A 15,493-nucleotide genomic window follows, 5' to 3' on the forward strand; every position below is an offset into this window, starting at 1 on the left:
TCCAAACAAGCTTTTATATAGCTTTTTTGTTTGTTTTTGACTTCATCATCATTTTTTTTTCACATAAAAAGGCGAGTTTACGAAAAACCGAGCTTGTTACAAAAATAAAGGGTAAAAATAAAAAGGGTTTTTGGTGGGTAAAAAGAGTTTTGGGGTAATGAAATGAAAGGTTTAGGCTCAAAGGGGCTATCTAGGGGGATTTTGGGTAGGTGGTAAAAAAAAAAGAAAAATAATGGTTTAGAAAGAAAAATATGGTTAGTCCTAATGCCTCCATCACTTACTTACTTGGGTTTAAGTTGGTAAGGACCGGGAATGTATCGTCGTGGCAAGTTCTAGAGTTGTAAGAACCAAGCGGCTATTCACACAAGAAACGAAAAATGAGCATTTAGTCTAAATATGTATATCTTTATGCTCAATAAAGGCTCAAAACTCACTTTTGTGGGAATGGGTTTTTAATGTGATCAAGTATATATAATCGAATTTTTTAACTAGACTTGTTATGCCGTTTCGTAATTTTCTTATGTTGGTTCTTTGTTATCACGACGCTATCGGTTGTAAATTTGTAAAAATATAACCTTTTTAGAACTTGTTATTCCCAACTTAAACTAAGACAAGTAAATGATAAAAAAATGAAAAAGTTTTTGAAAAAATTTGGGGTGTTTAGCGGTTCCAATAGAGTTTTGTGTAAGGCTTGTATTTAGGATTTGCAAAATTCAAGGTTTTAGCATCCCCCCCACACTTAAATTACACATTGTCCTCAATGTGTCCAAAAATAAGGTTTTTTGGTTGACTAGAATGTGTAAAAGTAGGTTAAAAAGCAAAGATTTATGTTACTGGTATTTTGGACACGGCCCCGTGTCTGGTGGACACGGCCCCGTGGCGAACTGCCAGTAATGAAAACTTACAGAAGATGAACACGGGGGCGTGTCGGTTAGACACGGCCTCGTGTCTGGCAAATAATTGCAGGTCAGTAACCAAACAACAGGTCTGGGAGATGAACACGGGGGCGTGTCGGCTGGACACGTCCCCGTGTGGACAGTCTGTGAGCCTGAAAAACAGGTTTTGTCTCCCGGTTTCTCCATTTTGGGGCTGCAAGTGCTAATGTGTAGCACTCTAACCCTTGCATTGCACCTGTTTAATCACTCAATACCAAACCAAACAAACATAAACCATCCTAAATTACCAACGTTAATTGTCTCCACGCATAAAGTAAAAATAAAACAAAGATAAAAAAAACAGTTAAAGAAAGTAAATTGTTCAACAAGCGGCACGCAGGCCGTAAATTGTTCGATAGAGAAGGGTACTTAAACCTGTGGGCTCATCACCAACCTGCCCCTTGTTCCTTCAAGCCTTCTACTCCATGTCTTTATCACTACCATCACCTCCACCCCCATGCCTCGCCATGTACTCCCGGATGCTACCGATATCATCTTGTATATCGTTAATGTTGCGCTCGATAGCTCCAACCCGGTGGTATGTGTTGTTGGCGAGATTGTAGGTGTTCCTGGTGCACATGAGGTTTTCCTGCAAAAGATCATGTAAACTCTGAAAGTTAGGAAAACCGCCTCCTTGAGAGGAGGATTGACCCGGATCGCCCTGGGGTTGGTACTGATAATGGGGAGGTGGTGCATGAAGAACTAGAGCCTCCTGCGGGTTCCATGCATAGCCTTGTGTCCTTTGAAAACTCACCGTCCCGTCTTCCGCCTCATAAAGTAAGTTCATGGCTCGGCAAATGTGGTAGTCAACTCGTCCCGACCATGGACTCCTTTCAAAGGACCTTGGGATATTCGTGAAATGCTTGAAAAGACGGTACACCCATCCCCTGAAGAAGATAGGTGTAGGAGCGTGAGCAAGGCGATTTAGGTGCATGTTTCGTAACAAGAGATAAGGAACATCGAGAGGCTTCTGGTTGTGGATGCAGTTAAGGACAACCAAATCTTTCAACCCTACAACGCCACTACTGTCGTGACGCTGGTTCAGCGAGTAGGTGAGGAGCCTGTGAATGTAGCGGTAAAGCGGGTCCCTCAGTTTGGTACTCTTGGTGCTGCTAGGGTTGTAGATTCCTTCACCGATCTGAGCCCATGCGGCTTGACGTTCAGTTGCATCCAAGTCTCGTAATCCCCCAGTATTCTCTTCATTCCCCGATTCCTCTTCACTATATAGCCCTATGATAGATCCAAACTGTGCCATGGAGGTTGTGAACGTGGTCCCTCCACATCGGAATGTGACCGCCTCATGGTCAAACGGTTCACACCTTGAGTTGAAAATGAAAGTACTGTAAAACTCCATTGTGCATTGATGCACCGACCGAAGCCGGGTGTTCAATGCAACTGCCAGTGGACCTCTCACGATGTTGTTGAATCGGTCAAGTTGATTCACCATGGTTAACAAGTCGGTACATGCTCGCCTAGGGTACTCCTCCGGTCTTGTTTGTAGTATCTCGTACCGTGCCCTAGCGTCAAGTTCGCTTGCGTTGAACCTCGTGAATTTTGACATCTGAAAGAATACATCAAAGGTTAGTATGAAACAAGGATATTTGAAGTGAAACTGCAAACAGTGGGCTGGACACGGCCCCGTGTTCAGCGGACACGGCCCCGTGTCCAGGCGTCTGTAGCCCAAAAAATTCATTTTTCGTCCCGGTTTCGAAAACCTGAAAATTTTTAGCCCAATAGTAGCAGTTTCCCCCGAAAATGAAACCCTAAGTGTCGTTTTTCCCAAAACAAACCGTTTACCCTTTCAATTTCGTGTTTTTCGGTTCAAGAACAAGGGTTTGGGGTTTTAGTTGGAAATCGAACGAATCTATCAACAATACATGTTTATTTACTTCCTACTATACTAATCTAAACTACTACTAACAGATTTCATCAAAAATTTTGAGTTCGATCCGGATGAACATGAAGAACCCTAGATTTTTCCCCAATTTTTGATGTTTTAACTACATGCAAGTAACTAATCTAACTACTAGAGATGATAGAATCATACCTTGACGTTGTTAAACTCGGTAGTGACGTCGGAAAACTGCAGAAAATCGCCTGGAACCAGAGCGTTTTCGGCTATACGGGGCGTGTGGAATGGTGTAACTGATAGGTAAGAGGGTTTTATCCCGACAGTTGCCTCGACACGGCCCCGTGTCTAGCGGACACGGCCCCGTGCCGAGCAAAGTTTTTGAAATTTTTTTTTATTTTTCTTTATTTTTTTTACGATGTGCTCGTGTGCATGCCCCTTATTTCCAAAAATGGCTAGAAGACTTACCGGTTTTTAAACGTACACTTACCTGTAACATGTCGGGTATGAGTTTATTCGTTAACCGTTTGAAGTGAGATCTCCTCTTCCTCATCCTCAATGGATCCTTGGTAGAGTTTTAGCCGTTGGCCATTGACTTTAAATGGTATCCCATTTCGAGTTTTAATTTCTACTGCACCGTGTGGAAAAACATGGGTGACGGAAAAAGGTCCTGACCACCTAGATTTTAGTTTACCAGGAAATAATCGAAGTCTTGAATTAAACAATAGAACTTGATCTCCTACCCGAAATTCATTAGATTTAATATATTTATCATGTAAATTTTTCATTCTTTCTTTATAAATTTCGGAGTTAGAATATGCATAATTCCTTAGCTCGTCTAATTCATTTATTTGACAAAATCGATTTTTACCGGCATTTTCTAAATCTAAGTTCACGTTTTTTATTGCCCAGTAGGCTTTGTGAGCTATTTCTACTGGCAAGTGACAACTTTTTCCATAGACAAGTTTATATGGGGTTGTGCCTATAGTTGTTTTATAAGCAGTTCGAAAAGCCCATAAAGCGTCGTCTAATTTGTCGGCCCATTCTTTTTTATTTATTCCTACGGTTTTTTCAAGTATTCGTTTTAAACCTCGATTAGTCACTTCGGCTTGCCCATTTGTTTGAGGGTGATATGCTGTTGAGACTCGGTGATAGACCCCATATCTTGTTAATATTTTTTCGAGTTGATGATTGCAAAAATGGGTACCTCTATCACTTATTAAAGCCTTTGGTGTCCCGAAACGAGAAAACAGTTTTTTCAAAAATTTTACCACTACCCTTCCATCATTTGTTGGAAGAGCCTTGGCCTCCGCCCATTTAGACAAGTAATCGACTGCCACAAGTATATATTTGTTTCCCTTTGAAGGTGGGAAAGGTCCCATGAAATCGAGTCCCCACACGTCAAAGATTTCACAGACGAGAATGCCATTTTGAGGCATTTCGTTTTTGGAAGAAATATTACCTGATCTCTGGCAGGCATCACATGTCTTTACAAGGTTTTGTGCATCCTTGTAAATGGTTGGCCAGTAAAATCCTGAATCAAATACCTTTCGTGCGGTACTTGCGGCACCATGATGTCCTCCGTATGGACCTTCATGACAATAACGGAGAATTCTTCGTGCTTCATTACCATGGACACACCTTCGGATGAGCTGGTCGGCACACATTTTGAAAAGATAGGGGTCTTCCCAAAAGTAATGCTTTACATCAGCAAAGAATTTCTTTCTTTGATGATGTGGCCATCCTTTGGTGACTATACCGCTAGCTAGGAAATTAGCGTAGTCGGCATACCATGGCTCTTGTCTACTCTCCATCATTTCCAAGGATTCCGTGGGAAATTTCTCGTTGATTTGCTCGTCTCTAGTTGTTTCCAAAGCTGGGTCTTCTAAGCGTGAGAGATGATCTGCAGCAGTGTTTTCTGCTCCTCTTTTGTCCTTGATTTCGATATCGAATTCTTGGAAGAGTAGAATCCATCTGATCAAACGGGGTTTTGCGTCTTGTTTCTTGAAGAGGTACCTGATAGCTGCATGGTCTGTATAGACTACTGTTTTAGAAAGAACAAGATAAGAACGAAATTTATCAAAAGCAAATACCACTGCTAGTAATTCTTTTTCTGTAGTTGTATAATTTTCTTGTGCATCATTAAGAGTTTTACTAGCATAATAAATTGGGTGGAAATGCTTTTCTTTTCTTTGTCCCAAGACTGCTCCAACAGCAAAGTCACTTGCATCACACATGATTTCGAAAGGAAATTTCCAATCTGGCGCTATCATGATAGGTGCATTGACTAGCATTTCCTTAAGGGTTAGAAATGCTTGATTGCATTCCTTGTCAAAGATGAAGGGTGCATCTTTTTCAAGTAATTTTGTTAGAGGCCTTGAAATTTTTGAAAAGTCCTTGATAAACCTTCTATAAAATCCGGCATGTCCTAGGAAACTTCTGATTGCTCTTACGGAGGATGGAGGAGGTAATCGAGAAATAGTTTCTATTTTTGCTCGATCAACTTCCATTCCTTCGCTTGAGATTTTGTGACTGAGTACTATTCCCTCTGTTACCATGAAATGGCATATTTCCCAGTTAAGGGCGAGGTTAGTTTCCTCACATCGGGATAGCATTCGTTCAAGATTATCGAGGCATTGGTCATATGAGCCTCCAAAGATGGAAAAGTCGTCCATGAAGACTTCCATTGTTTTTTCTATCATATCATGGAAAATGGCCACCATACAACGTTGGAATGTTGCAGGTGCATTACATAGACCGAATGGCATGCGTCGATATGCGAAAGTTCCGTAGGGACATGTGAAAGTTGTTTTCTCTTGGTCTTCTGGTGCTATCGGTATTTGAAAGTAACCTGAAAAACCATCTAAGAAACAATAAAATTTATGACCGGACAATCTTTCTAACATTTGATCAATGAAGGGTAAAGGAAAGTGGTCTTTCCTTGTTGCTTCATTTAATCGCCTATAATCTATACAAACTCTCCATCCTGTGACGGTTCTCGTTGGTATTAATTTATTTTTCTCATTAGTTATTACCGTCACACCTCCTTTCTTTGGGACTACTTGAACGGGACTTACCCACGGGCTATCGGAGATAGGGTAGATTAGTCCGGCGTTAAGTAGTTTGATGACTTAATTCTTAACCACTTCTTGAACATTGGGGTTCACTCTTCGTTGTGGTTGAATTACCGTTTTGTAGTCATCATTCATTAAAATTTTGTGCGTGCACATGGAAGGGCTTATTCCTTTAATATCTACAAGCTTCCAAGCGATCGCGTTTTTGTGTTTTTTAAGTAGGCTAATTAATTTCTCTTTTTCTACGTTACTTAATTTAGATGAAATAATTACAGGTAAACTACCATCTTTGCCTAGAAAAGCATATTCCAAACCTTTAGGAAGTTCTTTGAGCTCAATGGGTGGGTCTTTAGAAGACACCTTATTTTGTGGCTCATCTAGATTAAGAACCTTAAAGGTTTGTTCTATGGCTATCTCTTCTTCGACAAAGTGGTCTTCTTCGTTAGTCGTATCGGGTGGTTCAGCTTCATCTTCAATTAGGGGGTCATTATTTCCAAAAGGATATTTCATTGAACGCTCAAGGTCTATGCTCCTTTTGAATGCCCCTAACTGAAGAGGTAGATTGTTGAATTTCCGGTTTTTCAAAGCTTTATGAGTTTGTACAAAAGGATTTCCCAAGACTAGTGGGGCGTCATCGAGGATGACAAAATCGGTTGGGATTATCAATTGATTTGTTTGAACCAAAACATCTTCAACTACACCGATTGATTTTATCACTTTTCGATCGGATAGAAAAATGGGAATTTGAAGTGGAGTAAAATCACTAATACTTAATTTTTCAAAAATGTAGTTAGGCATTATGTTAACACAAAGATCTTTATCAATGGTGATATTGCTAATAAATGAATTTTGAAAAAAACATGGAACCGGTGTAATGTTAATTTCAAAAGGGTCTTCTTTTATTAGCGAGGTTTGATCATTAGTTAACTTAACACTTACTAATTCTTTGATTTTAGCACTAGTGTTTAACTCTTTTAAAAACTTGGCATGAGGGGTTACTAAACAATGATTTTCGAAAGTAGGTGACAAGAGAATAATTTCTTCAAAATTAGACTCTTCATGAATTTTAACATTATCGGACTCACCTTTTTCATTGTTTAACTCATGTGTCGGTTCTTTACTTTCTTGTTCTTCCATTTTTACATTTTCAACTACCGCTACGTTATTATTACAATTTAATTCTTCTCTTGCGCGGGATTCCTCTTCCCTTGCGCGAGATTCTTTCATGTAACGTTCGATAGTTTTAATGTGTTCTAATATCCTATTGGTCACTTCGGTGAGAGAAAAAGACTTTGGATCCTCAAAGCTTGAATCCGGTTGTTCGATCCTTGGTTCCTCATAATACTCATATGAAGTAGATGGTTCACACCATTGTTCTTCATTGTAAGTATATGATGGATAAGGGTCGAAACTTTGTTCTTCATAGTACTCATATGAGGTGGGTTGTTCACGCCATGGTTCCTCATAATAAGAATATGAAGGTGGTGGCTCATATCTTGAGTCTTCAAAGTATGAGTATGAAGGCTCATACCTTGGTTCCTCAAAATATGAGTATGAGGGAGGAGGTTCATACCTTTGGTCTTCATAGGATGTGTATGAAGTTGATGGCTCGTACCTGGGCTCCTCATAGTAGTCGTATGAATTGGATGGTTGATATGAGTTATTATATTGAACCGAGCGTGCGTTACGACAATTGGTGCAATAATTACCCCTATAATCATCCTCATCATAGGTGTAGTTGTAACCTCTTGAGTATTGATCCATAAGAATCACTCAACAGACCACAACTGAGTCTCGGGACCAGAAAACAAAAATAAGACGGAAACAGAAGCTGGACACGGCCCCGTGGTCAGGGTCTGTATCTGGGCGTTTTAATTAAAGTTACTGGTCACGTTGAGCACGGGGGCGTGTTCAGTGAGCACGGCCCCGTGTTCAGACTCTGTATCTGGGTATCTAACTAAAAATATGCAGCACGGGGGCGTGTTCAGTGAGCACGGCCCCGTGTTCAGGCTACTGTAAATGCAAACTAAACTAAAATGCAGAAAAATGTGCGCGCGTTTTAAAAAGGTTTTGAAAAACTGATTAGGCCGTCGATTTTAAGCTTTCTTAAAATCCTTGTGTCCCCGGCAGCGGCGCTAAAAACTTGACGTGCGTGAAGTGTGTTATATTTTAGATGTATATTTAAGCCCCTTTTTACACTTTTAGCCAAGTTTTAAATTTATAAAACACGATATTTACTAACACTAAACACACATATGGGCAAGTGCACCCATCGTGGACGTAGTATAGTGTTGGTAAGATACCGAGGTCGTCCAAGGACACAAGAGCTTTTAATACCGGTTTATCCTCAACGTCTAATCAAATCAAAAAGTGAGAAAAATGTTTTAAACTAAGAAAAATAAAAACTAACTAAATGCTGAAAAATAAAATAAAATAAAAACAGATAGACAAGATGAATCACTTGGATCCGACACGTGTGTTAGTATAACCTTTGATTATTTTCGCACTTTTGCACTTGTTTAAGAGATTATCTTAGTTATTGTAGTAGGCCCCTCTTTTGAAGGCGACGTTACCCTCAACCTAGTAGTTTGAGTCAGCAAGGATACAATCCTAAAGGGTCGGATTATTGAAAGATAATGAATTAAGTTATTAATGCAAATTGTGGTAGGCCCCGCTTTCGGCGGTGACGTTACCCTCGGCTAAGTAGTCTGAGTCAGCAGGGATACAGTCCTAAATAGCCGGGTTATAGTATTAATAGTAGTTAACTTATGAGGGGGTCAAAGAGTTTGGATCCCCGCCATCCAATACCTATGGGCATTGAAGAAGATCCTACTAAATTTGACCCAGGTCCCAAGCAGGACCTCTAAACGCTGAACAAGGGCAAGACCCTTACCAAACCGTTCCCTTAACCCCCGACCAGGTAGCCAACATACCTCCATATAGACCGTGGAGATATGAATGGTGAAAATCTTTTATTTTATATAGACAGTAAAATAACGCCAAGACACCACGGACAAACGATAAGGAAAGATCACCTTCAACATAAGTAACTAGTTATTAAAGTCATTAATACAAAACCAAATAAAAAGTGCAAAAGATTAAAAATAAAAAGTATTATACTAAACACTTGTCTTCACCAAGTGATGTAAGAGACTTAGGCAAACATGGCCTTGATTGTCAAGAACTCTTACGATCAATCTTGGATCCCGAGACGACTCACACACTCTATGATGGACAATGGATGATGGTGGTGGATGAAGTGTGAGAGAGGTGGTGTGCCAAGGGATGAGATCGAATGAAACCAAGCACCCCTATTTATAGGCTGAACAGAAGGCTGGGCACGGCCCGGTGTTCGCTGGACACGCCCCCGTGCCCGTCTGACATTCTCTCTCTTCATTAATTGTAATTCGCAATTACAATTAATGCGCCTGCTGTACTTTCACCACGCCCCCGTGTCCGCTGGACACGGCCCCGTGGTGGGCAATGGAAGCTTCTACTGGTTTGTCTTTTCTGCTGCTTCTTGGGCACGGCCCCGTGTTCGCTGGACACGGGGCGTGTTCAGTCTTCTGTTTTCTCTTCTTTGCCTTGGGAGGTGCCGTTGAGGATCCGGGCAGTCTACTTTTATTCCTTTTCTTGTATTTATGCTAGAATTAGTTGTCTTTTTGCTTCTTTTGTGATTTTGAGCTCATTTCATCCTGAAAATACAAAAGGAAGACAAAAACACTCTTTTTCCAACATTAGTACTTAAAAAGGGTTAGTTTTATGCCTTAATTGATGTGATTTATATGTTGCATTTTACACACATCATGGTTCAAGTAGATGAAGGTTGTGATTGGTCAATCCAGTTGAGTAGTGATGCTCCGGATGGAACAGCCTGTTTTGCTGAGGTTGTGAATGCTTTAAATCACGCCAGTGGTGGAGAATCTTCCGCCAATGGTGGTGAATCTTCTGAGGATGAAGACTCTTCTGGTTACAGTAGAAGTTCAGATGAAGAATCCTCGAGTTCAGGCGATGATCATGTGGGTGAGACATCAAGTGTGTCAGTTGATGCAGATATTGATGAGCTTTTGGAGGAAGCTGCACCAGGAACTAATAGAAGATCTATTTTGGTGGATCAAGCTGCTTATTCTTCGTCTTCTCTCCATTCAGCCTTTATGGCTAATGTCGACAGTTCATCAAGTCAGGTATGTGTCGATGAACCCACTGCTGTTACTTGTGATGATTGTGATAGTTTGAATGTTAAATGTGCTGATTTAGAGGCAAACATGTCTGAGTTGCAAGGCAAACATGATGCTGTACAAGCTAGTTTGTTTGACTTGCAAGACAAACATGTTGCATTGAAAGATAAGTTGTGTGAATTGCAAAGCAAACACGAGGCTTTGCAAGAAAAGTATGATGTGACATTCATCCACAACCAGAAGTTGACCGTGGATCTTTCAAAGTGCACTGAAGCCAACATGTTTTATGAAAACCATGAAAAGGAGTTTAAATCGGTAATTGAAAAATTAAAGAAAGACAAAACCGAATTAACTAAAATGGTTTCCAGAAAACAAACTGACATCAATTTGTATATAACTCGCCTTGAGATAATGCAAAAAGAGATGGCTTGTGTGAAAACGGAAAGTGAGGCGAGCAGCTCAAGCTAGACAGCTATTTGAGCTCTAGCTATGTGTTGGATCACATCATTGATGTGCAGAAAGAGAAACGGGATATCACATGCATAGGTTAGAAGAAATGTCCACCACCTGTGAGACATAATTATGATGCAATGCCTGACGAGGAGGATAGAACTTTCTTTGAACCATCTGTTCCTCTAGATGTTAAGGAATTTGCAACAGGACTCGGATACAAGAAAGAAGTATCATCCGATTCAGATGTATCAGCAGATACATGTGTGTCTTCTGCTGAACTGAATCAGGGTCCTCCAGTTATTATTGAGGATGCTGATTCTTCTGATGATGAATCCAATGATACTAACCCAGCAAAGTCTGATGCAGAAATCAAAGAAGAGGACATACCTCTTGAGAATCATATTCTATGTGATCCACCTGCAAAACCCGCTAAGACTGTTGCAATCCAGTCCTTGTCTGCAAAAGAGTCGGAGAGTGTGAATTTGCTGTACACACTTGTTGGTGATGATAAAATTTACTCAGACAAAGATTTTCCTTTTAAGAATGTTAATCAATCTTTAATCAGTAAAGTCTTTGAAAATTCGACAAGTATGTTTTTGGGAAAGACAGGACCACATGTTACAGTTACACAGTGTCCTCCTATTCCAAAGGCCGAAATTCGAAAACAATATGGCAATAAGAAATTATCAATAGAGAAAAAGCAGCCAATTCATACCACACCAAAGAGAAAATCACCGACTCAAGGTCAGAAGAAACAGACCCAAAAGAAGAACAAGCAGGTGGACTTTGTGAAATCAAAGGGAACGGACAAAATTGAAACGTTTGAAAACAAATCTAACTTAGATTTTGTTAAACAAGCAACAGTGTTGAAAAGAAATGAACCAAACTGTTCAAAGCCTAGTACCTCGAGTTCACAAAGTTCATCATCATCGACAAGACGACCACATGATACTTCGGGGTTTGTTGAACGAAGATCATGTTTTGAATGTGGTACAATTGGACATATAATTCGAAATTGTCCATATCTTCATAAACAAAAAGGCCAAGTTGGTGATTCCCGTGACCAAACTGACCGCAAGCGATCTGTTTCTGTAAAACAAGATCCTCGTATTGTAAAAGAAAGGGAAAAGAAACAGAAACGCCAACAGGTCAAGAAAATTGAAAAGGCAATTAAAACCGATGTGGTTAACAAAACATCCGTTTCTGTCAAACCAGAAAACTCAAAAACTTCAGACAACCATGAAGTTAAGATTTTAACGAATGACACTGGTAAAACAAAACAGACCTAGAAACCAAAAACGGTTACTGAATCAGGGGGATCATCACAATTTACAAATCATCAAAGAATAGAAGTTATTGTTGTTGATGAAAATGGAAGACCCAAGACCACAATGGCTTGGGTCCCCATCTCCAACTAATCAAGTGAGTTCATGTGCAGGGTGTTCCAGGAGGAACTATCAGTAGTCATTGGATTGTTGATAGTGGGGCATCCAGGCACATGACTTGCGACATGAAGCTTCTCTACGACGTCAAATCTATTAGAGGAGGTTATGTTGCTTTTGATGGAGATAAGGGCGGATATATTACGGGTGAAGGAATGATATTCAATGGGATTGTCAGCTTTGATAAGATCAACTTTGTGCAACAACTTGATCACAATCTTCTCAGCGTTTCACAAATCTGCGACAAACAGTTCTCAGTACACTTTGATGCTAATGGATGTTATGTGCTGAAACCCGGCTTCAAAATTCCAAAAGAATGGATTCTCTTGTCTGCTCCAAGGATAAATGATTTGTATGTCCTTGATATGAGCCAAGCTATTACTACGTCTGCACAAGCAACATGTTTCGTTTCCAAAGCCACAGAAAAAGACTCAATCTCTTGGCACAGACGAATGGGTCACATTCACTTACGCAAAATGAATCATTTAGTGTCAAATGAATTGGTGAATGGTGTTCCTCTTAAAAATTTCCATCTTCAAGACGTCTGTGTCTCGTGCCAAAAAGGAAAACAAACGAAGAAACGACATCCTACAAAGACGATCAACACGGTGGCAGTTCCTCTTGAACGTTTGCACATGGATTTGTTCGGTCCTGTGAAGCACAAAAGCATCAGGAATGATCAATATTGCCTCGTGATAACTGATGATTATTCAAGATTTTCTTGGGTGGCGTTCATGGCACACAAGAGTGAAACCTTTGGTATTATCAAAAACTTGATCATTCATATTGAGAATTTGTACAAGCTGAAGGTTAGGCGGATACGCAGCGACAATGGTACTGAATTCAAAAATCATGCCATGGCGGAGTTTTGCACTTCAAAAGGTATTCTCCATGAATTTAGTGCAGCTTATACTCCTCAACAGAATGGCGTCGCTGAACGTAAGAACCGCACATTGATCGAGACTGCTAGGACAATGTTGGTAGAGTCGCAGTTGCCCATTCCATTCTGGACTGAAGCTGTGGCCTCTGCATGTTACACATTGAACCGAGTCCTTACAGTCAAAAGGCACAACAAGACCTGTTTTGAGCTTCTTCATAAACGGAAACCAGATTTGTCATATCTTGAACCGTTTGGAGCTCCTTGCACAATAATCGATCCTAATGGAAAGTTTGGGGCAAAAGCAATTGAGGGATACTTTCTTAGGTATGCCACCCCGAACTTAAGAGTCTGGAATCTAGAGACTAAAAGGGTTGAGGAATGGTCTGAGGTTAGAGTACAAAGGCACACATTGGCAGTCAAATGTCCTGGTCAGCCTTGGATGTTTGAGTACGATGACTTTTTCAATTCGATCAATGTTGAAGCCGTTGAAGAAAATGCTGCGGCAAGGATGTTTTTCGAGAGTGACAACGCAACAGTTTCACCGGTGGTTCGTCCAATTCTTGTCAATCAAGAACCTTCTTCGGTGAACAACAATGCTCTCGACAATGAGGATTTTCACGATCCTACCGAATTGAACGAATCTTCAGAGGATGATGAATTTCTAGATGCAGATCAAGAAGCTCCAACAACAGCAGTTCATGGTACTTCATAGGGTACTCCTCCAGTGGACGCCCCTAGAACAGCTGAAGCTACTGCATCATCCTCTTCGTCAATTCCGGGCATTGATTTGGTTGTTGATCTCAATCTCAACAATCTGGGTACAAATATTCCAGTTCGAGATAATCCTGAAACAAGGATTCACAATACCCATCCTCAACAAAACATCATCGGAAATGTGCAAAGTGGCATTCAAACAAGAAACATGTTGCGGAACAACAACAATGCAGGCCTGTATGCAGCTATTCGAGAATCCGGGCAAGAAAATGATTGGTCTTTCGCGTGTTATGTTTCACAGGAAGAGCCAAGAACTTGGAAAGAAGCTATGAAAGATAACTCTTGGGTTGAAGCAATGCAGGAAGAACTGCAACAATTCCAGAAGCTGGGTGTCTGGAAACTGGTAGAGAAACCTGTTGGTTACAAGAAGATTGGTACCCGTTGGGTGTTTAAATGCAAAAAGGATGACCGCAGAGTTGTTATCCGGAACAAAGCACGTTTAGTCGTTCAAGGTTTTCGTCAGATTGAAGGGATCGACTACAACGAAGTCTATGCACCTGTTGCACGTCTGGAAGCAATTCGGATCTTTCTGGCTTATGCCTCATTCAAAGGATTCAAGGTTTACCAGATGGACGTCAAAATTGCATTCTTACATGGTGTGGTAGAAGAAGAGGTGTACGTCGAACAGCCTCCAGGTTTTGAAGATCCTATCCATCCCGATCGGGTTTGGTTGCTCAACAAAGCTCTCTATGGTCTACATCAAGCACCGCGAGCTTGGTACGCAACCTTATCTAATTATCTGCTGGAGAATGGTTTTCGCAGAGGTCTAATCGATTGTACTCTCTTCATCAAAGAACAAGATGGAGATCTTCTTCTGGTACAGGTATATGTTGATGATATTATTTTTGGTTCTACTAATGATGTTTTGTGTAGGAATTTCGAGCGTATTATGCAGGAGAAATTCGAGATGAGTGCTATGGGGGAAATGACCTTCTTTTTCGGCCTACAAGTGCAACAAACTGAGTCTGGGATATTCATCCATCAGACTAAATATGTTGGCGACATCTTGAGCGAGTTCCAGATGTCTGATGCAACGCCCATTGGTACCCCATTGCCGCAAATAACGGAATTACTCCAGACTTGAAGGGTGAAGCTGTTAGTCCTTAATACTACCGCGTGATGATCGGATCTCTTATGTACCTCACAGCATCAAGACCAGATATAATGTACCCAACGTGTCTTCTTGCCAGATATCAAGTCAACCCGAAGGCCTCACATCTTGCAGCTGTAAAAAGGATTTTTCGTTATTTGAAGGGTTAACCTGACACCGGTCTATGGTACCCTAGGGATAATAACTTTGACTTGATCGCTTTCAGTGATTCTGATTTCGGCGGATGCAAAATCGACGGCAAATCCACAACGGCTGGATGTCAGTTTTTAGGAAATCGCCTAGTCACATGGCAGTGCAAGAAGCAGACATGCGTCGCTACATCAACATGCGAAGCTGAATACATTGTTGCCTCAAGTTGTTGCTCCCAAGTCCTGTGGATCCAACAACAATTACGCGACTACGGTTTTGAATTCCTAACTACTCCTATTTACGTTGATAATTCTGCTGCTTTACAGATCACTAGAAATCCTGTGCAGCATTCAAAGACCAAACACATCGAAATCAAATATCACTTCATACGTGATTGCTTTGATAAAAGGATAATCGATGTTGTTAAGGTCCACACCGGTGACCAACGTGCCGACCTTTTTACCAAAGCATTTGACAAATCAAGATTTGACTTTTTACTATTGGTAAACGGCATTAAGGTCAAGCAAGAGTAAAACCAACATCGGAAAATCATTTTTGTAAATATCTTTGTGTCTTTAAATTTATCTTAATTTGTTGATTTTAGGGGGAGTAAATCCAAACTTGAAAATCCAAAAACATCAAAAATTTCAAAAACACAAAAACAATGG

Source organism: Helianthus annuus, chromosome 3, assembly GCF_002127325.2.
Source record: "Helianthus annuus cultivar XRQ/B chromosome 3, HanXRQr2.0-SUNRISE, whole genome shotgun sequence".
In the NCBI taxonomy this organism is placed as follows: domain Eukaryota; kingdom Viridiplantae; phylum Streptophyta; class Magnoliopsida; order Asterales; family Asteraceae; genus Helianthus; species Helianthus annuus.